Raw genomic sequence first — 26,036 nt, forward strand, 5'->3', positions numbered from 1 at the left:
CAGAGCACGTACAAATTGTACATCGAATAATAGCCATCGAGCAGAAAGTACCAGAAAATGTTCTTTACGCAGCTCAGCACAGTCACTGTCCCCAGAACCAGAGCCGCCGCTCTCGCGGTGCAGTATTTTCGTTTCAGCTTCTGAAAACAAATGGCGACAAATCGATCAAAGGTGAAAGTGACGGTGAACCAGACAGAACAGTCTGTGGCAGCGTAGAGCAGGACGGCGTGGATGTTACACACGGGAACACGGAACGACCAGAGAAAAACATCAATTGGCTTGTAGGTCCTCGGAATTTTGTTCAAAACCAGATCGAAGAAAACGACGAGCTGATCCGCTGCAACCATGGCAACCAGGTACCTTGCGACGCCTTTGGACAGACCGCACTTTCCCCGCGACAGGGTGACAATTGTCACCACGTTCACTGTGCGGAGTGAGATAAAGGCCATTAACATATACTCGGATGGAAACATTCTCTGAAAACAATGATTTCAATCGACCTGACGTCCGAGTGCGGAGATGAAAATGTAGTTAATGTGTCTGCTAATGAGATTATCGGAAGGCATTATTACGTCGTTAGTAATTATAATCTACCTGTTGAAGTTCAGGAGAATAAAGGGAAATTTCAATGAAAATTGTCTAATATTGAAACGCCGAGATTTTGTGGACGTGGAGAGGGCAGCTTCTGTTGTGTGGGAGTCTGCATATAGAAGACGAGGCTTCACGATAAAAAGACATCACTTTAGAATACAGGTGGGTAGAACTTTCTGCAGACCGTGGCTGCTGAATTTGTGGAATTACACGCCACAGAGTGCTGAGCGGTCAGTTCATTGCAACTATTGCTGCAGAGTGTGTACTCTCTTGATTCGTCAGGGCTTAAATCGATATGGAGAGCGGGCGCCAGAATGTGGTTCAGGGTGATAATAAATGAGTTATGAAAGAATGGCAGATAGGGCTCGGTGCCCGAATGGCCGAAGTTAGCTATGGACTAAGCAGTGATATCAATCGATGGCTGAAATGCATTCTGATCTTTGGCGTTCAGAAGAAGGGTTTGAAAACGGGATGCGATAATGAACTGATGAATGAGCCAAGCGTCACTGTTTACAGAAATCAATTTCCCTGAAATGTCACCACGAGAGAACATTAGAGCAGAAGAACCGAAGAAGAAGGAGCTGGAATAGTCCATCTGTTCGGACAGGCATGATCCGCCATTGAAGATGATCATGGATGAACTGACTATGGACTTGCCTCTTGCCTTTTCCTTTTACCTACCTGCCTTTTCCAACAGATCCTTTAACATCCCTACTACGCAAAAATCTATCCACTGATTCACTGGGCAGAGTATTCTACAGCTGCACCACCCTCTGGAAAAAGCAGTTCCTCCTCATCTACTTCCTAAATTCGCTCCCTAAAAGCTTCAGCGTGTGTCCTCTAGTTCTAGTCTCACCTTCCGCTGAAAATAACTTCCTGCTCCTGTCTTATCCATCCCTTTCGTAATTTTATATGTTGCCAAATGATCGTCTCTGATCCTCCTAAATTCCAGTGTGTACCGTCCCACGCGACTCAGACTCTTCTCATAGTCTCGCCACCTCATCTCTGGAATCAAAATGGTGAACTGACTACAACGCCAGTAAATCCCTCCTCAAGTCAGGAAACCAGACCTGCACACTGTACGTCAGCTACCGCCTCACCAGTGTCTTGTGTAGTTGCAGCATAATCTACTTACACTTAAATTCAGCAATGATGGCCAATATCCCATTTGCCTTCTTGTTAGACTGCTGCTTCTGCAAACCAACCTTTTGTGATTGAAGAACAAGCACTCTAAAATCCCTCCACAAGGCTGCATACCGCAATCGTTTACCTCTTAATAATATTCTGTTCTTCCATTTGTCCTTCCCAAGTAGATGACCACGCCTTTAGCAACATTGTCCTCCGTCCGCATAGACGCTAATACTTTGTCTTAAACAATCGATATCCGTCTGTAGGCTCCCAGATTCCACTGCACTATTTGTGTAGGCTGTAGATCGTTGCTGTAATGATGACCACGGAACCTCATTCTCTTTTACAGCTGGGGCTTTGAGGTATTTATTTACGTATTCATTCATTCATGCATTTATGCTTTCATTCATTCATTCATTCTGGCGATGCAGTCCCCTCCAGCAAGCTTCGAGATAGCTACATTATCCTCCCATGTCCCAAATGGACTGTGGAACATAAATCACCGCAAGCATGTTTATGCTTCACAGAGGGTGCAGATGTAATTTGCCAGACTGCTGCCTGGATTGGAAAGCACTCACTACGAGGAGAGGCGAGTACTCGGGCTTGCTTATCTGGGAGTGAAGGAGCATGTGAGGTCCCTTGGTGGCAGTGCCTGAGAGGTGATGAGGCAGAGATAACGTTTGCCTGACTGAGAGGTAACCGGGACGTCGACAACCCCAGAGTTGGAGAGAGGACTTCTGTAATGCAATCAGCCGCTGTTGCTGAAGCGGTACCGGTTTCAGAGACCTGCCATGCAATCAGACGACGGGCATTAAAGAGAATCTGATTAATTTTCTTTTCAACGGTAAACACGAGGACGGGGCCAAACACTTACCAGGAACAGCTACGATGGCGAGGACAGGGTAGTAAAACAGTTGGAAGGTCACAAGCACATGAACGATACGATCATTCAACGTCAGTGTTTCAGAAAATAAAGAAAGATATTGATACGCCCAGAAAATATTCTTCTCCACTCCCGCAGCATTCCGTGATAAATTCCGTAGGTTCTGATTCATTGCTGGAATAGTCCAGGTTCCTGTTCCCAATCCAGCCTCTATCCTCTCTCTATCTGGAGCCCGCTGGTCTCTGAGACCGTAGACTGGCTACTTACACTGAAACTGTCATTGTGAGGGAGACATATTAATAGAACAGGTAACAAGCAGCCACACCTCCGCGGTGACGTCGACAATCCCCACGGACATACCTTTAATTAGGTTCTAGGGAATGACAGGTGCAGTTAACCCTTCATTTCCAGACTATCGGAGAAGTGATATAAAAGAAGATTGGAAATGTATGCAATAATCCGAGCAGCCTGCTGTCCACGGATGCGTGCCGTGTCTGTGAATTGACCCAACATTGAGAAACGTATTGACACACAGCTAGAAACGGATATACAACCAGTGAGGGATTGAAGATACACGTAGAAAGTAAAAAAAAAAATAAAATAAACAATGATGATGATATAAACAGAATAAAACATTTATTGCATGGATAGTTCTTAAAATAATATTTTCACAGTTAGATCGAAAAAGATATCGAGTTAGATAATTTCAAAATAATCCAGGTCTGGCTGGCTGCCGGTAAACAATGGAGGTCCACAGGGGTCAGAGCTGGGACAGCCGCCTGTTTAAGATGTATTTGGGCAGCAGTATTAACGCACTTGTGGCTAAATTAGCCGATGATAGAAAGATAGGTGGAGGACAGTGTTAAGGAAACAAAGCCTGCAGAGAGACAGTTTTGGAGAATGAGCAAGGAAGTGGCAAGGAAACAGAGGGTCTGTAGAGAGACAGACGGTTTTGGAGAATGGGCAAGGAAGTTTCAAGTGAAATAGATTTTTGGAAAGTGTCTGGTGATGCACTTTTGTGGAAGCGTTAACCGGGCAGGCTATTATTTATGTGACGTGATGTTGTGACGCGACAAGGCACACATGAGAACATACTTCTAGCATTGTGTGCAGTTTTGGGCTCCTTATTTTAAGCAGGATATACTGACATTGGTGATGTTTCAGAGAAGATTCACAAGAATGTTTCAAGGAATGAAAGTGTTTGCCGTATGAGGAACGGCTGACAGCTCTGGGGCTGTATTCCCTGGCGTTGAGAAAATTCAGGGCAGAATCTCATAGAAACATTCCAAATGTTAAAAGGCCTGAACAGATTAAATATGAGGTAGGGATTATATGGCTGAGGGCAGGATTATAGGACGTCCATTTAGAGCACAGATGCGGGGAAATAATATTAGACAGACGGTGGTAAATCCATGGAATTTTTTATAACAAGTGGCTGTGGAGCCCAAGACATTGATTGCATTTAAGGCAGAAATAGAGCCTTTTTTGATTAGCCGGAGCATCGAAGGGTATGGGATGAAGACAGTGAGTCGGATTGACATGAAGAATTGGATCAGAGCGTGGATAAATGGCGCAGCACACACAATGGGCCGAATGGTCTACCTCTCCTCCTATAATTTATGTCTTATGGTCTTATAAGCACGTCATGAAATAGATTGAAATCAGTCCGAATGTCCTTACGTTTAAAGCGGACTTTGAAATTTGTTGTTGATTACAAAAGTGTTTCAAAAGTTACGGGTAGAAGGCAACAGCATGCGATTAAGAAGGACGATGTCAAGAAAACCCCCAGTGAATACCATTTCAATACCGAAAACTTCTTGTTACGGAGGGAGCTCAGATGACCGTGGTCTTCTTACTCTTACCGGTGGCACGACTGAGGGTACGGTCTTTCATCGATTCTGTCATGGTTATTATTCTATTAGGAATTTATTGAGTATCCTAGCAAGAAAATGAGAGTGAGATTGAGAGAGCTCGATTCCAATCCAAATCCCGGTGGGCTGTCTGCTGTGCATTTTGCAAATCTGTTGCAAACAAGGGCCATGAAATAACAGAGAACATACAATTACAACGATTTAATCATATAATAATTACAGCACGGAAACAGACCTTCTGGTCCGTGCCGAACGCTTACTCTCACTTTGTCGCACCTACCTGCACTCAGCCCAAAAGCGTCATTTCTTTACTGTCCATATACCTATCCAATTTTACTTTAAATGACAATGTTGAACCTGCCTCTAGCACTTCTACTGGAAGCTCGTTCGACACAGCAACCACTCTCTGAGTAAAGAAATTCTCCCTCGTGTTATCCCTAAACTTTTGTTCCTTAAATCTCAACTCATGTCCTCTTTTTTGAATCTCCCCTACTCAATGAAAAAAAGCCTCTCCAGGTCAGCTCTATCTACGCCCTCATAGCACTATATACCTCTATCAAGTCCTCAACCTTATACGCTCCAAAGAATAAAGACCTAACTTGTTCAACCTTTCTCTGTAATTTATGTGCTGAAATCTCCTCTGTACTCTCTCTATTTTGTTGGCATATTTCCTATAATTCGTTTACCAGAACTGTACACAATACAAATTTGGCCTCACCAATTATTTGTACAATTTTAACATTATATCCCAACCCGTATACTAAATGTTCTGATTTATAAAGGCCAACATACCAGAAGCTTTCTTCACCACACTATCCACATGAGATTCCACCTTCAGGGAACGATGCGCCATTATTCCTAGACCACTTATTTCTACTGCATTCTTCAGTGCATTTACTATGTATGTCCTATTTTGATTAGTCCTACCAAAATGTAGCACCTCACACTTAACAGTAATAAACTCCATCTGCCCTCTTTTAGCCCACTTTTCTAACTGGCCTAAAGCTCCCTGCAAGCTTTGAAAAACGAATTCATTATCCATAACGCCACCCCCTCTTAGTATCATCTGCATACCTACGAATTCAATTTATCACTGCATCATCCAGATCATTACTGTATATGACAAACAATTCTGGACCCAGTACAGATCCCAGAGGCACATCACTAGTCACCGGTCTCTAACCTGACAAAAAGGTTATCCACCACTGCTCTCTGGCATCTCCCATCCAGCCACTGCTGAATCCACTTTACTACATCAATATTGATACCTAATATTTTTTCTTCTTATTTTTCAATCGAAGCAAGTGGATGAGAGTGAAAGGTTGAAGCATCGCGGAGGGAAGCACAATTTTCTTTTACTTAACTGATCGGGGAAAAGAGGCTGGACTTGCAGGCGCGGGAAGGGGAAAGGGCAGGTAGCGCAGTAATCTCCTGTGACCATTCCCGTCCAGAACAGGTATACTGATTTTGATACTGTTGAGGGGGGGAATGACTTACCTGGGACAAGCTGCGGCAGCCGGATCGCTGGCATTGGCTGACAGGAGATTCTGAGGCCGTGACAGAGACTCCGGGATGGTTTGTTGCCTCACCGGTGCATGGGTCAGGGATGTCTCTGATCGCGTGCACGTCATTCTGAATTGGAAAGGTGATCAGCCAGATGTCGTGGTACACATCGGTACGAATGACATAGGTAGAAAGAGTCAGGAGGATCTGAAGAGTGAGCACAGAGAGCTTGGTGGGAAGTTGAAAAACAGGACCTCGAGGGTAGTAATCTCCGGATTGCCGCCTGTGCCACGTGCCAGTGAGGGTATGAGCAGGATGCTCTGGCAGATGAACACGTGGCTGAGAAACTGGTGTAGGGAGCAGGGTTTCAGATTTCTAGATCATTGGGACCTCAAATGAGGCAGTTGGGACCTGGGCAAGAGGGACCGGTTATACCTGAACTACATGGGGACCAATAAACTTGCAGTGAGGTTTGCTAGTGTTATTGGGGAGGGTTTCAACTAGATTTTCAGGGGGATGGGAACCAGAGTGCCAGAGTAGATAGTGGAACGGGGGTAAAAATAAATGATGTTAGTAGTTCATGCAAAGTCATAAATAGTAAGGTTGTGTGTGGTGGTAACAATCTTCTGAGGTGTGTACATTTCAATGCGAGGAGCATTGTGGGAAAGGCAGACGAGCTGAGGACCTGGATTGATACGTGGAATTATGACAGCATATCCATTACTGTAATTTGGCTAAAGGAGGGGCAGGACTGGCAGCTCAGTGTTTCAGGGTTCCAATGTTTCAGACGTGATAGAGGCAGAGGGATGAAGGGTGGGGAGTGGGTTGGCTTTGCTAGTCAGGGAAAATATTACAGCTGTGCTTCGGCAGGACAGATTAGAGGGTTTGTCTACTGAGGCCATATGGGTGGTGCTCAGCATCAGGAAAGGTATGACCATATTAATTGGGTTGTATTATTGACAACCCAATGGTCAGCGAGAACTGGAGAAGCAAATCTGCAGAGAGATAAAAGACAACTGCAAGAGACAGAAAGTTACAATTTTAATTTTCCACACATTGATTGGGACTCCCATACTGTTAAAGGTCTAGATGGGTTAGAGTTTGTGAAATGTGTTCAGTAAAGCTTTCTAAATCAATATACAGATGTACCAACTAGGGAGGATGCAATATTAGGTCTCCTATTAGGAAATGAGTTAGGGCAGGTGACGGAAGTATGTGTAGGGAAACACTTTGATTCCAGTGATCAAAACGTCATTAGTTTAAACTTGATCATTGATAAAGATCTGGACCTCAGGTTGAAGTTCAGAACGGTAAAAAATGCCAAATTTGAAGAAATGATAAAGGATCAAATAAGAGTAGACTGGGACAGGTTGTTCTCAGGCAAGGATGAGATTGGTAAGTGGGAGGCCTTCAAAGGAAAAACTTTGAGAGTGCGGAGTTTGTATGTTCCTGTGTGGGTTAAAGGCAAAATGAATAATATAAGGAACCTTGGTTGTCCAGCGGTATTGAAACTCTGATCAAGAAGGAGAGAGAGATGTATAACATGTATAGGCAACAGGGGGGAAATAAGATGCTTGAAGAGTATACAATAGTAAGAAAATACTTGAGAAAGAAATCAGGAGGGCTAAAAGAAGATATGAGGTTGCTTTGGCAGTCAGGGTGAAGGATAATCCTAAGAACATCTACAGGTATGTTAAGAGCAAAGGGATAGTAAGGGATAAAATTGGTCCTCTCGAAGATCAGAGTGGTCGGCTATATATTGAACAAAAAGAAATGGGAGAGATATTAAATGGGCTTTTTGCATCTGTGTTTACTAAGGAAACTGGAATGGAGTCTATGGAAGCAATGCAAACAAGTAGGGAGGTCATGGAACTTATACAGATTAAAGAGGAGGAGGTGCTTGATGTCTTGAGGCAAATCAGAGCAGGTATATCCCCAGGACCTGACAGGGTATTCCCTCGGACCTTGAAGGAGACTAGTGTTGAAATTGTAGGGACCCTGCCGGAAATATTTAAAATGTCGATATCCACGGGTCAAGAGCCGGATGATTGGAGTTCATGTAGTTCCATTGTTTAAAAAAAGGGTCAAACGGTAAGCAGGGAAACTATAGGCCGGTAAGTTTGACATCGGTAGTAGGTAAATTATTGGAAGGAAATCGAAGAGATCGCATCTACAAGTATTTGGATAGACAGGGATTTATTAGAAAAAAAAGTCAGCATGGCATTGTGCGTGGTAGGTCATGTTTAACCAATTTATTAGAGTTTTTCGAGGAAGTTACCAGGCAAACTGATGAATGGAAGGCAGTGGATGTTGTATACATGGATTTCAGAGAGACCTTTAACAAGGTCCCGCAAAGGAGGTTAGTTAGGAAGATTCAGTCGCTAGGTATACATGAAGAGGTAGTAAATTGGATTAGACTTGTGGTGTGCCACAGGGATCAGTGCTGGATCCATTATTATTTGTAATCTATATCAATGATCTGGATGATAATGTGGCAAATTGGATCAGCAAATTTGGAGCAAATTTGCTGATGATAAATTTGCTGGTAATACAAAGATTGGAGGTGTGTTGGACAGTGAGGAAGGTTTTCAAATCTTGCAGAGGGTTTTGGACCAGTAGGAGGTGTTACGGATTCAAGCAACAATAAATATGTGAGTTAGGCAGGGGTTTTTATAACAAATAACACGTTTATTAAACACTGAAAACAAACCCCCCAAAAGTAAACAAACCACTCACGTAACCGGAATTCAGCTGCTGTACGGCAGCTTAAATAGTTCTTAAAGCAATGAAGCTTAAACAGTTCTTAAAGCGATGTTGCAAAAACAGTTCTTAAAGCGATGTTGCAAAAATAGTTCTTCAAAGTTATCTTGCAGAAGTTCAAAAATTCTTACAGTCCATTTAAGGGAGAGCCTTTTTAAGACAATTTAAATTTTCTTTCACGTCGTGTAGTTGCAATTCCCAGTCGAACTACTTTTCCCACGAAGAATTTTACGAAGATGATATGTAACGGCTTAATGGCACTGACCTTTCCTTTACAAAACTGTCCCCTATCCTTTCTGGTATTATTCACAGGGATTACCACGAGAACAGTCAAAGAATTCCTTCCGAATGAGCATCAAACAAGGTCGATCCCGTTTCACCGTCGAAATCGATTCTCCTCGATCTTTTAACTCCTGAACTCCGATCTTCACTCTCCACTGATTCTCAACTAGCAGTAATATACAAAAACAGCTGGTAATGACCTTTTAAACTTTAGGCATTAGATAAAACTTCATCTTTCAACTAAACTGCGTCATAACATTAAATCACGCAGTGGCATGAAGTAAACATGGCAAATCCAGCCACGAACTGCCCCTCCTCACAGGGAGGGGTCCTCCTTTAATACCCTGTTAAATAAACTGTCACATGAAAAACTACTGGCGGGGAAAATGACGCCACTCCCCCATCACAAGACCATTACCTCAAGTCCTGTATAGCTTCAACCCCAGTAACGTGACAAGTACACCACTGTCACTTGTCACGGGTACGTAACAGAGGAATGGGCAGCAAAATGGCAGATGGAGTTTAATGCGGACAAGTGTGAGTTATTGCACTCCAGAAGGTCAAACCACGGTAGAACATACAAGGTAAATGGTAGGACACTGAGGAGTGCAGTAGAACAGAGGGATCTGGGAGTACAGATACATAATTCGCTAGAAGTGTCGTCACAAGTAGATAGGGTTGTAAAGTGAGCTTTTGGTACATTGGAATTTATAAATCAATGTATTGAGTATAAGAGTTGTAATGTAATGATTTGGTTTTATAAGACATTGGTGAGACTGAATTTGGAGTATTGCATGCAGTTTTGGTCACCTAAATACAGGAATGATATTAATAAGATTGAAAGAGCGCAGAGAAGGTTTACAAGGATGTTACCGGGACTTGAGAAACTGAGTTACAGAGAAAGGTTGGATAGGTTAGAACTTTATTCCCAGGAGCGTAGGAGAATCAGGGGTGAATTGATAGAGCTGTATAAAATTAGGATGGGTATAGATAGAGTGAATGCAAGCAGGTTTTTTCCACTGAGGCCAGGGCAGAAAAAAAAAACAGAGGTCATGGGTTAACGGTGAAGGGAGAAACATTTAAAGGGAACATGGGCGGGGGGAGTTTCTTCACACAGAGAGTGGTGAGAGTGTGGAATGAGCTGCCAGATGAAGTGGTGAATGCAGGCTCACTTTTGACATTTAAAAAATAGTTGGACATGTATACGGATGAGAGGGTTTGGAGGGATATGGCCCAGGTGCAGGTCAGTGGGACGAGGCAAAAAAAAATGGTTCGGCCTGTTTCAGCTTTGTAATGTTCTATGGTTCTACGGTTTTATTATTCACGATTGAGCCTTCCAAGCTGATCTTCCCTGTGGAAACTTGTCAAAGCCTTACCGAAGTCCATACAGACAGTGTCCACTGCTTTACCGTCGTCAACTTTCCTTGTAAACTCTTAAAAAATCTGGTTCTCTAAGGGACCAATTTTTACCCTCACTATCATTTTGCGATTAATATAACTGTTCAACTTGCTCGCCAAAGCGGACTTATATCTTCTTTTAGATTTTCTATTTTTTTAATATTCTTTTGACATTCTTTATATTCATCGAGCATTTCATTTTCTCCATGCTTCTTGTATTTATTGTAGATATCTCTCTATTTCCGAACCAAGGTTCTAATATCCCTTGAAAACCATGGCGCTCTCAAATGTTTAGCCTCTCCTTTCTACCTAACAGGAACATAAAGATTCTGTACCCTCAAAATTTCACCTTTTAATGATCTCAATTTCTCTATTACATCCTTCCCATTAAGCAACTTGTTCTAATCCACTACTTCTAAATCCTTTCCCAACTCATCGAGGTTAGCCTTTCTCCAATCAAAAGTCTCAATCCTGGGTCCAGCCCTATCCTTGTCCATAATCATTTTGAAACTAATGGCATTGTGATCACTCGACCCGAAATGCTCCCCAACACATACCTCTGTCACCTGACATAACAGGGGATCCAACACTGTACCTTCTCTAGTTGATACTTCTATGAATTGCTGCAAAGAAGCTATCCTGCACACATTTTACAAATTCCAAACCATCCTGCCCTTTTACAGAATGGGCTTCCCGGTCTCTGTGTGGAAAATAAAAAATTCCCACAATCAATACCTTGTGCTTAGAACAAATATCTGCTATCTCCTTGCAAATTCGCTCTTCCAATTTTCGCTGCACTTTAGATGGACTATAATACACCCCTATAACTGTTACTACACCTTTCCCATTCCTCAATGCCACCCAAATAGTATCCGTAGACTATTTAGAATACGTAGACTCTTATCTATCCTGCCAAAGCACTGTTGTAATGTTTTCTCTGACAAACAAAACAACACCTCCCCCTCTGCCCCTCCGATTCTATCACACCCGCAGAAACGGAATAAATAATATTTAGTTGCCAATCACACCCCTGCTGCAGCCGTGTTTCACAAGTAGCTACAGCATTATATTTCCAGGTATCAATCCATGCTCTCAGCTCATCCACCTTTCCTACAATTAAAGAGATTATATTTATGGATCTTAACTTAACTAAAGGTTTAGTGAAGAGGAAGAAAACTTAAAAGCACAAAGTAATCCATCTGGAACAACCGGGTCGCTCACCGGATTGTATCATACGATCGGTTCTACCTTCGTCTTCTTTGCTCATCTCCCGGCGAACCAAAATCAAAACCACGACAAACCTTATTGTCCCTCATGAAGAAAAGCTGCCCCAAATTGAACCATTCCAATTTCATCGCAGGCATTTGCAATTATTTAGCGTCATACAGAGCCCAAGCAAAAATGGAGGAAAAAAAAAGTGTGGAAGTGGTAAAGTGTGTACGGAACCGGAGAAAACACCGGCGGAAACTACTGAATACTTTACTTCAGTATTCATTATAGAAAAGAACCTTGGTGATAGTAGTACCAGACATGCAGCATACTGATGAGCTTGAGCATGTAGATATTAAGAAAGAGGATCAGTTTGAGCTTTCGGAAAGTTTGAAGTTGCCTGAACGGGATGAGATGTACACCAGGCTACTGTGGGAGACGAGGGAGAAGATTGCTGCTCCTCTGGCGATAAGCTTTGTATCATCGTTGGGGACGGGAGAGGTTCCGGAGTATTGGAGGTTTGACGTGTTTGTTCCTTCATTCAAGAAAGGGACTAGAGATAACCCAGGGAATTATTGGCAACTGTGTCTTAACTCAATGGTTGCTCAGTCGACGGACAAGATCCTGAGAGGCAGGATTTAGGTTCTGTGGAAAGTGTGGAGGTCTAACTATGGAAAAGGATCTTGGTGATTGCAATGATGTGTTACAGCAAACTGAAATGCTTGAGAATGTAGACATTAAGAAGGAGGATGTGCTGGAGCTTTTGGAAAGCATCAAATACGATAAGTCGCCCGGACCGGATTAGATGTATCCCAAGCTACAGTGGGAGGCGAGGGAGAGGATAGCTAAGCCTATAACGATGATATTTGCATCATCAATTGGGGCATGAGAGATTCTGGAGGATTGGAGAGTTACGGATGTTGTTCCTTTATTCAAGAAAGTGGGTACAGATAGGCGAAGAAATTGTAGACCAGTGAGCCTTACCTCTGTGGTTGGTACGTTGATGGAGATGATCCTGAGAGGTAGGATTGATGAGCATTTGGAGAAGTAGAGAATAATTAGGAATAGTCAGCATGGCGTTGTCAAGGGCAGTACGTGCCTCACGTGCCTGATTGAATTTTTGAGGATGTGACTAAACAAGTAGATGAAGGAAGAACAGCAGCTGTAGTGCATATGGAATTCAGCAAGGTATTTAATAAGGTACACCATGCAAGGCTTATTGAGAAAGTTAGGAGGCATAGGATCCAAGGGGACATTGCTTTGTGGATACAGAACTGGCTTGCCCACAGAGAGGTTGTTGCGGTCCATATTCTGCATGCAGGTTGATGACCAGAGGTGTGCCTCAGTGATTGCTTCTGGGACTCTTACTCTTCGTAATTTTTATAAATGAACTGGACGGGGATGTAGAGGGAAGGGTCAGTAAATTTGGTTATGCCATAATAGTTGCTGGTGTTTTGGAAAGTGTAGAGGCCTATCAGAGGTTACAGTGGGACATTGATAGTATGCAAAACTGGCCAGAAGTGTTGCAGATGGAGTTCAACCCAGATAAATGTGAGGTGGTTCATTTTGGTAGGTCAAATATGATGGCAGAATATAGTATTAATAGTAAGACTCTTGGCTGTGTGGAGGATCAGAGGGATCTTTGGGTCCGAGTACGTAGGAGGCTGAAATCAACTGTGTAGGTCGACACTGTGGTTAAGAAGTCGTACGGTGTATTGGCCTTCATCAATCGTGGAAACTGAATTTAGGAGCCGAGAGGTAATGTTGCAGCTCTTTCTGGGCCTGGTCAGACCCCACTTGGAATACTGTGCTCCGTTCTGGTCCACACTGCAGGAAGCTTGTGGAAGCCATAGAAAGAATGAAAAGGAGATTTACAAGGATATTAGAAGATAGTACATAGAACATAGAACATTGAATAGTACATCACATTACAGGCCCTTCGGTCCACAATGTTGTGAAGAAGCTCAAACCCTGCCTCCCATATAACCCCCCCCCCCACGTTAAATTCCTCCATATACCTGTCTAGTAGTCTCTTAAACTTCACTAGTGTATCTGCCTCCAACACCGACTCAGGCTATGCATTCCACGCACCAACAACTGTTTGACTGAAAAACATTCCTCTACTATCCCCCTTGTACATCATTTAACGTAAAGCCAAGTCCTCATGTACTGAGCAGTGGTGCCCTGGGGAAGACGCGCTGGCTGTTCAATCTGTCTATTCCTCTTATTATCTTGTACACCTCTATCATGTCTCCTCTCATTCTCCTTCTCTCCAAAGAGTAAAGCCCAAGCTCCCTCAATCTCTGATCATAATGCATACTCTCTAAACCAGGCAGCATCCTGGTAAATCTCCTCTGTATCCTTTCCAATGCTTCCACATCCTTCCTATAGTGAGGCGAACAGAACTGGACACAGTACTCCAAGTGTGGCCTAATTAGAGTTTTATAGAGCTGCATCATTACATCGCGTTTCTTAACCTCTGTCTCTCGACTTATGGAAGGTAATACCGCAGAAGCTTTCGTAACTACCCTATCTACCTTTAAGACAACTTCCAGTGATCTGTGGACATGTACTCCAAGATCCATCTGCTCCTCCACAATACCAACTTCCCTGCCATTTACTTTGTAATCTGCTTTGGAGTTTATCCTTCCGAAGTATACCACCTCACTCTTCTCCGGGTTGAACACCATCTGCCACTTTTCAGCCCACTTCTGCATCCTATCAATGCCTCTCTGCAATATCCGACGATTCTCTACACTCTCTACAACACCACCAACATTTATGTCGTCTGCAAACTTGCCAACCCACCCTTCTACTTCCACATCCAGGTCGTTATTAAAAATCACGAGAATAGAGGTCCCGGAACAGATCTTTGTGCAGCACAACTAGATACAACCCTCCAATCGGAAGGTACTCCCTCCACTACGACCCTCTACCTTCTGCAGGCATGCCAATTCTGAATCCAGCTGGCCAAACCTCCCTGGATACCACGCCCTCTGACTTTCTGAATAAGCCTACCGTGTGGAAACTCGTCAAATGCCTTACTAAAATCCATGTGGATCACATCGACTGCACTACTCTAATCTATATGCCTGGTCACCTCCTCAAAAAACTGTATCAGGCTTGCTAAACACAATCTGCCATTCACAAAGCCATGCTGACTGTCCCTGATCAGACCATGATTCTCTAAATGCCCATAGATCCTAGCTGTAAGGATCTTTTCCAACAGCTTTCCCACCAAAGACGTAAGGCTCACTGGTCTATAATTACCCAGACTATCCCTACTCCCTTTTTTGAATAAGGGGACAAAATCCGCCTCCCTCCAATCCTCCGGTACTATTCCCGTGGACAACAAGGACATCAAAATTCCAGCCAGACACCCAGGAATCTCTTCCCTCGATTCGTGGAGCAGCCTGGGGAATATTCCTCCATGCCCCTCGGACTTATCCGTCCTAATGTATTTAGACAACTCCAACACCTCCTCTCCCTTAATATCAACATGCTCCAGAACATCAACCTCGCTCATATTGTCCTCACCGTCATCAAGTTTCCTCTCATTGGTGAACAGCAAAGAGAAGCATTCATTGAGGACCTCGTTCAATTCCACAGCCACCAGGCACATCTTCCCACTTTTATCTCTAATCGGTCCAACCTTCACTGCTGTCATCCTTTTGTTCTTCACATAATTGAAGAATGCCTTTCTTTACTCTACCCGCCAAGGCCTTCTCATGTCCCCTTCTTGCTCTTTTCAGCCCCTTCTTAAGCTCCTTTCTTGATACCCTATATTCCTAAATAGACCAATCTGATCCTTGCTTCCTAAACTTCATGTATGCTGCCTTCTTCCACCTGACTAGATTTTCCACCTCACTTGTCACCCATGGTTCCTTCACCATACCATTTTTTCTCTTCATCACCGGGACAAATTTATCCCTAACATCCTGCAAGGTATCCTTAAACATCGACCACATGTCCATAGTACATTTCCGTGCAAAAACATCATTCCATTTCTCACCCGCAAGTTCTAGACTTTTAGCTTCAAAAATTGCCCTTCTGCAATTAAACATTTTCCTGTCCTCTCTGATTCTATCCTTTTCCATGATAATGCTCAAGGCCAGGGATCAGTGGTTACTGTCCCACAGATGCTCACGCACTGACAGATCTGTGACCTGACGCGGTTGCTTACCTAGTACTAGATCTAGTGTGGCATTGACCCTAGTCGGCCTGTCAACATACTGTGACAGAAATCCCTCCTGGACACACTTAACAAACCCTGCCCCATCTAAACCCTTGGAACTATTCAAGTGCCAATCAATATTAGGGAAGTTGAATTCATCCACGTTAACAACCCTGTTATTTTTGCACCTTTCCAAAATCTTCCTCTCAAACTGCTCCTCCAATCTCTGCTGCTACCACGGGGCCTATAGTATACCCCCAGTAGAGTAACAGCTCCATTCCTGTTCCTGACCTCCACTCATATTGACTCAAAAGAGGATCCTGCTATATTATCCACACTTTCTGTAGCTGTAATAATATCCCAGACCAGTAATGCCACCCCTCCTCCCCTTGTCCCCCCTCTCTATCCATTTTAAAGGACAAACATAGGAATATTGAGAATCCTTTCCTGCCCTGGTGCCAGCCGTGTTTCTGTCATGGACACTGCATCATAATCCTTGTATGTATCCAAGCTCTCAGTTCATCACCTTTGTTCCTGTTACTTCTTGCATTGAAGTACACATACTTTAGCCCTTCTACTTTACTACCTTTACACATTTTATTCTGCCTCCCTATCCTCAAAACCTCTCTAGATTTTAGATCTGGCTTTACTCCATGCATTTCTATCACAGCTCTATAGCTCCGTTCCCATCCCCCTGGCAAATTAGTTTAAACCCTCACGAATCATTCAAGCAAACCTACCTGCAAAGATATTGCTCCCCCTCGAGTTCAGGTGCAACCCATCCAATCAGTACAGGTCCCACCTTCCCCAACCTTTAGCAACCTTTTGATCCGTATAGTCGTCCTGCTTCCGGTCAGACAAGAACGTAGCACAGGTAGCCAATCCGGGAGGTCCTGCCTTTTAACTTCGCTTTTAACTCCCTGAACTGGCCGTGCAGTACTTCGTCAGTCTTCGTACCCATGTCAATTTTCTTTTTTTTTCCTTCTCTGACAGTCTGCAACTAAAGGGTTAACTGCACCTGCATTCCATAGAACCTAATTAAGGGAGTGTCCGCTGGGATTGTCGACGTCACCGCGGAGGTGTGGCTGCTGGTTACCTGTTCTATTGATATGTCTCCCTCTCGACGACATTCTCACTCAGAGTCGCCAGTCTACACTATCAGCGAACAGCGGTCTCCAGTTAGAGAGAGGACAGAGATTGGATCGGGAACAGGAATTTGGAGTATTCCAGCAATGGATCTGCAAAATGAATCGCGGAACGCAGTAGCATCTCTAAGGAATATTTTCTGGAAATATCCATATCTGGATCAAAATCCTAAAGGAATACTTTTGGACATTCAAATCCAACTGGCGCTTGATTCCGTCAAAATGATTTACTTTCCTGTACTCGCCATTGTAGCTGTCCCTGGTAAGTGTCTTGTCTCTTCCTCGTGATTAACGTTGAAAAGTATGAGTCAGCTTCTCTTTCCTACCTGTCTTCTAACGACGCGCTAATTGCATGGCAGGTCTCTCAAACCGGCACCGCTTCAGCAACACCGGCTGAGTGAATTACGGATGTTCGCTCTCCAGCTTTGGGGCTGTCAGCGTCTCGGTTACTTCTCTGTCAGGCAAACGTTATCTGTGTCTCTGTTCCTCTCAAACACTGCCACCTAGTGACCTCTCATGCAGATTCACTCCCAGAGAAGCATGTTCGAGCTCCCACAACCACCCCGCACAGTGCACACCCTCCAATCCAGGCACTATTCCGGCAAATTACATCTGCACCTTTTGTGATGAATACACATGTTTCCGGTGCTTTATGTTCCACAGTCCATTTGGGACGTGGTGGGATAATTTAACTTTCTCGCTGTTTGTTGGAGGGGACTGCATCGAGGGAAGGAAGGAAGGAATGAATGAAGGAATAAATACATAGATAGACAGATAGATAGATAGATAGACAGATAATAAATAATAAGTACTTGAAAGCCCCACCTGATAAAGAGAATGAGGTCACGTGGTCATCATAACTGCCATGATCTACCGCCTACACAAACAGTGCAGTGGAATTTGAGAGTCTGCAGACCGATATCGACTGTTTAACCGAAAGTTCTAGCGTCCAGGCGGAATGAGCACAATGTTGCTAAAAGCGAATTCACCTACCTGGGAGGGACAAATGGAAGAACGGAATATAATTAAGTGGTAAACGATTGCAGTATGCTGCCGTGTGGAGATACTTCGGAGTGTTTGTTCTTCAATCACAAAAGTTTGGTTTACAACAACAGCAGGCTAACAAGAAGACAATTGGGATATTGACCTTCATTGCTACAGGGGTGAATTTAAGAGCAGGGAGGTTATGCTGCAACTGCACAAGTTACTGGTTAGGCGGCAGCTAACGTATTGCGTGCAGGTCTGGTTTCCTGACTTGAGGAAGGATTTACTGGCGTTGTAGTGTTCACCATTTTGATTCCAGACATGAGATGGTGAGACTATCAGAAGAGATTGAACTGACTGGGACTGCGCACACTGGAATTCAGAAGGATCAGAGACGATCTTTTGGCAACATATAATATTATGAAAGGGATAGATAAAACAAGGGCAGGAAAATTGTTTCCATTGGTAGGCAAGTCTAGAACTATGGGACATTGACGGAAGCTTGTGGGCAGCGAACGTAGGACGAAGATGAGGTGGAACTGCTTTTCAAAGAGGTCAAGTCAAGTCAAGTCAAGTCACTTTCATTGTAATTTCGACCATAATGCTGGTACGGTACGTAGTAAAAAATGAGACAACGATTTTCAGGACCGTGGTGTACAGGACTGCGTAAAGTGCACAAAACAGTGAAGGCATGACAATAAATAATAAATAGGATAATAGGGGAATATGGTGTAAACACAGGCTCTGGGTGTTGAGGAGTCTGATAGCTTGGGGGAAGAAACTGTTACAGAGTTTGGTCGTTACATAGTTTAAAGAGACCGAAAGCTTTGGTGCCTTTTTTTCCCCAGACGACAAAAGGGAGAAGAGATTGTATGAGGGATGCATGGGGTTCTTCATAATGCTGTTTCCTTTGCGGATGCAGCGGGTAGTGTAAATGTCCGTGATGGCGGGAAGAGAGACCCTGCTGATCTTCTCAGCTGACCTCACTATCCGCTGCAGGGTCTTGTGTTCCGAGATGATGCAATTGTTGAACCCGAGGAATTCTCTGCCCAATGAAGCACTGGAGGTTACCTCAGTAAATATATTTCAGAGATGTGTGAATAGATGTTTGCGTAGTAGGGTATTAAGTGTTTTATTGGGGGTGGGGAGCAGATAGATGGAAATGATTCCCTGGTCAGAGCAGCCATGATCATCTTCAATGGCGGCGCATGCCAGTCCAAACAGATGGACTATTCCGGCTACTATTTCTTCAGTTCTTCTGCTCTAATGTTCTCTCGTGTTTACAGTTTAAGGAAGTTGAATTTCTGTCACTGTGATAGTCGGTACATTAAACAGTTCATTACCACGTCCTGTTTTCAAATCTTTCTCCTGACGCCAAAGATCAGAACACATTCCAGCCATAGATTGTTATCACTCTTTCGCCCATAGGGCTCGGGAGCTGAATTCGCCCGTTCAAGCACCGAGCCTTCTCCGCCATTCCATGATAGCTGATTGATTATCCCTCTCACCCATATTCTGGCGCCCACTCCCCGTATCCAGAGACGCCCCGAAGATTCAAGAGCTATTCCTGCAAATGACTCCAATGAGCTGACTCTCACAGCCGTCTGTGGCAAAGAATTCCACACATTCACCAGTCTCGGTTTAAAGAAATTTCCACCCACGTCTTTTCTAAAGTGATTTTTTTCTATTGCCAAACCTCGTCTTCACTTGTCGACTCCCCCAATTCAGAAGCTACTCAATCCACATCCATGATATCTAGGTGTATCGGTATTCAATGATTTTCAGTGAGATCCGCCACATTCTCCTGAACCTCAGCAGGTACATTATAATCACAACCGATTTAATAATGGCTCCCGATAATCTCCTTAGAGGACACATTCAAGCCATGCCATCTCTACTCTAGAAAGTGCTATCGATTAAAATAATTGTTTTTAAAGAATGTTTCCACCCAAATGCGTGTTAATGGTCTTTATCTCACTCCGCACAGTGAACGTGGTGACAATCGTCATCCTGTCGCGGGGAAAGTGCGGTCTCTCCAAAGGCGTCACAATGTATCTGGTTGCCATGGTCGCAGCGGATCAGCTCGTCGTTCTCTTCGATCTGGTATTGAGCAAGATTCTGGTGATGTTCATGACATTTGAGGTCATAGTCTGGTTAGCACGTGTTCCCGTGTGTAACATCCACGCCGTCGTTTTCTACGCCGCCACGGACTGTTCTGTCTGGTTCACCGTCTCTTTCACCTTTGAGCGGTTTGTCGCCATTTGTTTTCAGAAGCTGAAACGAAAATACTGCACCGGGAGAGCGGCGGCTCTGGTTCTGGGGACAGTGACTCTGCTGAGCTGTGTAAAGAACTTTTTCTGGTACTTTTTTTTCGAAGGGTCATATTCATTATTAATTACTTCCGTGCTCTGTAATCGTAGTGACCGTTTATTTTCCCCACTTCAGCTGGCAACATTTCAGGTGATTCATCACCTCTTCACCCCAGTGTTACCCTTTATCCTGGTTCTGATACTCAACAGTTTAACCATCAGGCACGTCTTAGTGGCCAGCCGAGCCCGGAGGAGACTCCGTGTTTCTCGCGATGGCGAGGCGCCCGTCGACCCGGAGATGAAAAACCGCAGGCAATCCCTCCTGTTACTGCTGGTGATGTCGGGGAATTTCATCCTGCTGTGGGCGCTGCTGACGGTGTATTCCGTATGGGATAGCTTCATTATTTACTTTCCATGGGACCCCCCGGAATCTCTGCGAGAGCTGGGCTACATGCTGCAACTGCTGAGCTGCTGCACCAACACGGCCCTTTACGCCGTGGTCCAGGCCAGGTTCAGGGTGCAGCTGAAGGAGATGGTGAAATCGCCCTTAAGTCTCATGACAAAGTTCACTCGGCGTTGTCAGGACCGCATTTATCATCGCTGACGCTTCTCCCATTCCGCGGCAACATTCCCAATTCGTCAGTGGCATGTGAATTTCCACTGAGGCTGTGAACAACCCCGATAAGCTACCGTACTCCCCTATACCCGAGAGAATCGGGGACGTGTTCCCAATCTGCCTCCACTTTGCTCTTTCCAGTTTACTTTCTTCACGAGCTCCCTGCAATGTCTGCTTCCGTTCCACCAAGTTGGTGATTCGACCGATATTTGCATGAGATGCCTTGCCATCGACATCGGAACACCAACGTATTTCCCTGCCGGTATTTCGTGCGGCCCGAATGCCTGCTCAGGTACGCCCGGTGCAGCTCAATCTGTTTCCTCTGGCGAGAGCTTTTGTTTCCAAGCGCCCCAGGTATTGAACAGTTCCGGAAGACTGGTTACCATGGACAGACTGCAAATCTCCTCTTGATCGGGGGTTCTTTACCATCTGTCTCTCACCCTGAGAATAATTCAGTAACTCGCACTCGTAAAACCACTCGCCCAATCGCCGTTCGTCCGGTTCAAGCAGCAAATGCCATCGCAATGCTTTCTGGTAAATGAAATATATTCTTGGACACTTTGTGCAGCAGAGGTCCAATCTATCGAATTGGATTGAGTACTTTAGGTAGGTGGGAAGGTGATTGCTGAGGAAAAACGCAGTATGCCTGTTTATTTATTGAGATTCGGCAAAACTGTGAGATGCTGTGAGAAGTATGGCTCCAGGATAAATACCTCAGTTGGTCTGGTTACATCAGAGCTGTTTCCCACTGCTTCGTCAGGAATAGCATCTTGCAGTGGAGTATTCCTCCTGAGATATTGATTTGTACGTAAACTCCCCGGAAGGCCGACGCGCATCTTTCGTTCAAGTTCGACAGTGAGTTGTTCCGGGGTTTGTAATATACCTCACTGACTCGGATGTAGGCAGAATAGTTGACTTTCAGACGACCCCCCACCCAAAAAAACACATTTGCTTTGAGACATACACAAAGTGACGGAGGATCATCGGGCAGTAATTTCACATTAATTCTACAGAGCAAGACCTCTACACAGAGAGTAGTGGGTGCATGGGGTTCACTTCCTGGGATGGTGGTAGAGGCAGTAGGACGAGTGACCTTGAGGAGATTCTGAGCCAGACATGTGCCTATGAGGAAGTCCTGATTGCCAATTACTTTTCTTCGATCCTCCCGGGTTTCCTAATTTCCTGTAGATGGGTCTCCAGCGAAAACTTCTGCTGTTTATTCATTTCCATAGATACAGCCTGTCCTTCTGTGTTCCTCCAGCATTTCCTGTGTTTTTCAAACATCTGCAATTGCCTCGTGTTTCTCCTCCTTTAGTTCTTTTCTGGCTTCTTTTCACTCCTCTTCTGTCACGTTCGACACAAACTTGCGAGGTTTTACATACTTCCCCCTTTTTCGTTGAGTAAATTCATCAAATCGTCAGGCAGCTGTCGAGGAATTTATGTATATTCAAGGCAGACTTTGATAGGTTCCTGCTTGGTCAGGGCATGGAGAGATACAGGGAGAGAGCAGGACCAGAAGGATTAGTGGGAAATGGGACCAGTCATGTTTAAATGGTGGAGCAGACTCGATGGGTGAAACTGCCCTATTCTACTCCGATATCCTATGGATACATAGAGGAACGGAGAGCAGAGGAGGCTGACACAAAACAGCAGGATTCGACCATTCACGAACATCGCGACTGACCGGAGTTTGCAACAAGGGTCTTTTCAATTCCATCCGTCTGACATCAGAATTCCCTTATGAAACTCCACATTGAATGTCCGGGACAGTCAATTCCTCAGCTTCGCCGCTCGGTCGCTGTTGAAATTCCATCTCATCTCTTTTCTGAGTGGACCAGTCTGTTCTGAGGTTGTGCCCCCTGTTCCCAGACTCCTCCACATCCACTCTATCTTGGTCGTTCAATGAGGTTCCTCCAACTTCCCTCGTTCTTCTAATCTCCAGCGAGTACTGGCCCAGATCTTCATTCGTTATACCTTTAATTCCCGCGGTTACTATCGTGTCCTCCACTGGGCCTACTACAATTCTATTTGAACTGTTTTTGAAAGGGGTGGGTGCCGAATGGAGCGGGAAGGGTGGATGGACAAATTGCATTGCTCTGAGCATTGTCACAGCCTACGAGAATCTGCTGGAATGGCCATGAAATGGGGAAAAGCATCAGATAGATTATCCGAGATTTACCTGCCCGGTTCCTCACAGCGACGACACAAATAGAGCTGGGTGAGTAATTGAAACTGCTGTGAGCCAAATCAAAAGAGGGCTCGAATCGGCAAACCGGAGGGAGAGGGACAATCTGACTGAATAGGCCCACAACAATAACCTCTCGCTCAAAGTCAGCAAAATCGAAGAAGTGATTATTGACAAAAGGAAGAGGAATCCCGAGATACATCAGAGGTGCCAACGGTCGTTATATTTAAATTCCGTCATCGTTTCAGAAGATCCGTTCTGGGGCAAGCGCAGAAGTGCCATTACAAAGAAGGCAGGAGAGCACATTCACATCCTTCGAACTTTGCGCAGATTCGGGATGGCAGGCAAAAGTTTGTCACACCTCTATTCATGGGCTTTTGAGAGTACCGACTGGTTCTGTCAAACCCTGTTATGGACCAATGCACAGGAACAGGAAAAACCTCGGGCACAGTCCATCAAAACGGACAGTCCTCTTCACCATTGAGCACATCCTCAAAGAACGTTAAGTGAAGAGAGCAACGCCGATCATCAAGGACCTCCACCGACCGGGACATACACTCTCCTCGATGCTGTCATCACGAGGGAGCAAACGGTTTACTGCTATCGGGAAGGAGGAAAGGGGGTCGCAGTTCCCACACAACCAGTTCACGAACAGTTGTTACCCTGCAACTATCGGGCTCATGAACCAGCCGGGATAACCTCACTAACCTGAAATCCGAAATTATTCCACAAGCTATGGACTCATTTTCAAAGACTTTACAACTCAAGCTCTCAGTGTTATTTTTTTTTATTTGGCCATCAAACTGTATCCCTATCTATCCATCCATCCATTCTTTGTTCAGTAATTTATTTATGTCCTGTTTGCTCAATTTGTCTGCTATTGCACATTGGTTATTTTATCAGTTTTGGCATGGCACTTCAATGTTTCAGTTGCATTTCTTTGTTGTACTCTGGATGCCAGCAAGAAAAGTAACCTCAAGGTAGTATTTGGTGAAATAACACGGTTTGATAATAAACTTACTTTGACTTTGACGTGACCACGTGTTCATTGACCCGATTGAGAGAGAGCTCAAGAGCTTGGAATTCAACGTTAAACCTGTTGATGGAGTGGGGATTGATGTAACACGAGGAGAGAATGCAGTACAATGCGAAGATCACGTGCTCGAAGGAAATCGAAGGGTTTCAGGATGTTCTAAAGGTAAATGAGTCAGGCAGAGTGGTCAGCCCTGGGATTAATGACAAAGGGAAAAGCAAAACAACAGTGAATAAAGGATATGCGAATGAAATATTTAGATATTCCATAAAATCATTAGATGAAGGAGCAGAAATAGCCCATTGAGCTATCGAGTCTTCTAAGACAGTCTATCACGGCAGATCCAGAACTCACTCAAGCATATCGCTCTAACCTCACGCCGTATTATTTGATGCCCTGATCGATCAGGCTGCGATCGATTTTCACCTTCAATATCTGCACGGTCACGGACTCCTCAGCAGCCTGTTCTGAAGTGTCGCGCTCATTTGTGATTTTGTGTCCCCCAATGAATGATACCTCCACCAGAGTAAATAGTCACTCCACATCGACCCCTTCTAGTCCTTTCAACATTCTGTGGGTTTCAATGAGATGCACCCCCATGATTCTAAAGTCCAGCGAGTACAGGCCCTGAGCTGTCAAATACTTTGGTTATGTTAACCCTTTTCCGAGAATTGTCATCATGACCTTCCTCTGAACTCTTTTCAATAAGAACAAAAATCCTTTCTGAAATATGGGACACCAAACTGTTTGCAATACTCTCAAGTGTGACCTGACTATTGTGTTATAAACCGTCAGCATTAGTTCCTTGCTTTTATATCCGATTCCCAAAAATAATAAATTTAAACATTGCGTTTGCCTTCTTTACCACAGATGTAATCACCAAACTATTCTTCTGGAAATCTGAAGCGAATACTCCTGAGTCCTCCTGCACCTTTGGTATTTGTATTTTCTTCTCATTTAGGTAATAATCTGTCCTATTGTTTCATTTTACCAAAATACATTCTCGTACATTTTCCAAAACTGTATTCCATCTGCTACCGCCCTCCCCATTCTTCCAATTTGTCTACGTCTTGCTGCAAACTCATTGATTCCTCAGCGCTACCTAGCCCACACCCATCTATCTTCATATCTTCTGCAAAGTTTACCAGAAAGGCATGAATTCCATTATCCAAATCATGGACAAACAAGGTTAAAAGTACATGTACCGATTCTGACCCTGAACCACACCTCTAGTCACCGGTAGCCAACCACAAATGGCCCCCTTTATTCCCACTCGTTGCCTCCTGCCTGACATCCATTCCTCTGTGAACGCCAGTATCTTTCCTGTAACTACATAGGATTTTACCTTGTTAAACAGCCTGATGTGTGGCACCTTATCAAGCACCTTCTGAAAATCCAGGTAAATGACATCAACGCCCTCGCCTTTATTCCCCCTGTTTGTCACTTCCTCGAAGAACTCTAAAAGATTTGTCAGCCTAGATTTCCATTCAGAGAAACCCTGCTAACTTTGGCTTATTTTCTCATTAGTTTCAAAGAACCTTGCAATCACATCCTTAATAATGGACTCCAACTCTTTCCCAGTTAGATTAAGCTAAATGGCCTAAAATTCCCTAGGAGATTTATCCACCTTAAGACCTTTGTGTTTGCCGAGCACTCTTTCATTTGGCACAACAATGACACTCACTTCCCGTTCCTGACACTCTCGGAACTCCAGCATACTAATAGTGCCTTCCACAGCAAACACTTATACAAAGAACCCGCTAAGCACATGGGTCATTTCTTAGCCCTCATTGCTGCTTTATAGTCATAAATAAAGAAAATTAGCTTTCAATTGCTGTGCCCCTAGGTCTGGCTAGGAACAACAATATATGGAGTTATATAAACCACATTATCAATAATTCAATGGGGACCATTTTAGGGACAGTGCTCATAATTGCAGAAGTGTCAAGGTTGCTATAGGGTGTG

This window comes from Hemitrygon akajei, unplaced genomic scaffold (assembly GCF_048418815.1).
Source record: "Hemitrygon akajei unplaced genomic scaffold, sHemAka1.3 Scf000051, whole genome shotgun sequence".
Classification (NCBI taxonomy): Eukaryota; Metazoa; Chordata; class Chondrichthyes; order Myliobatiformes; family Dasyatidae; genus Hemitrygon; species Hemitrygon akajei.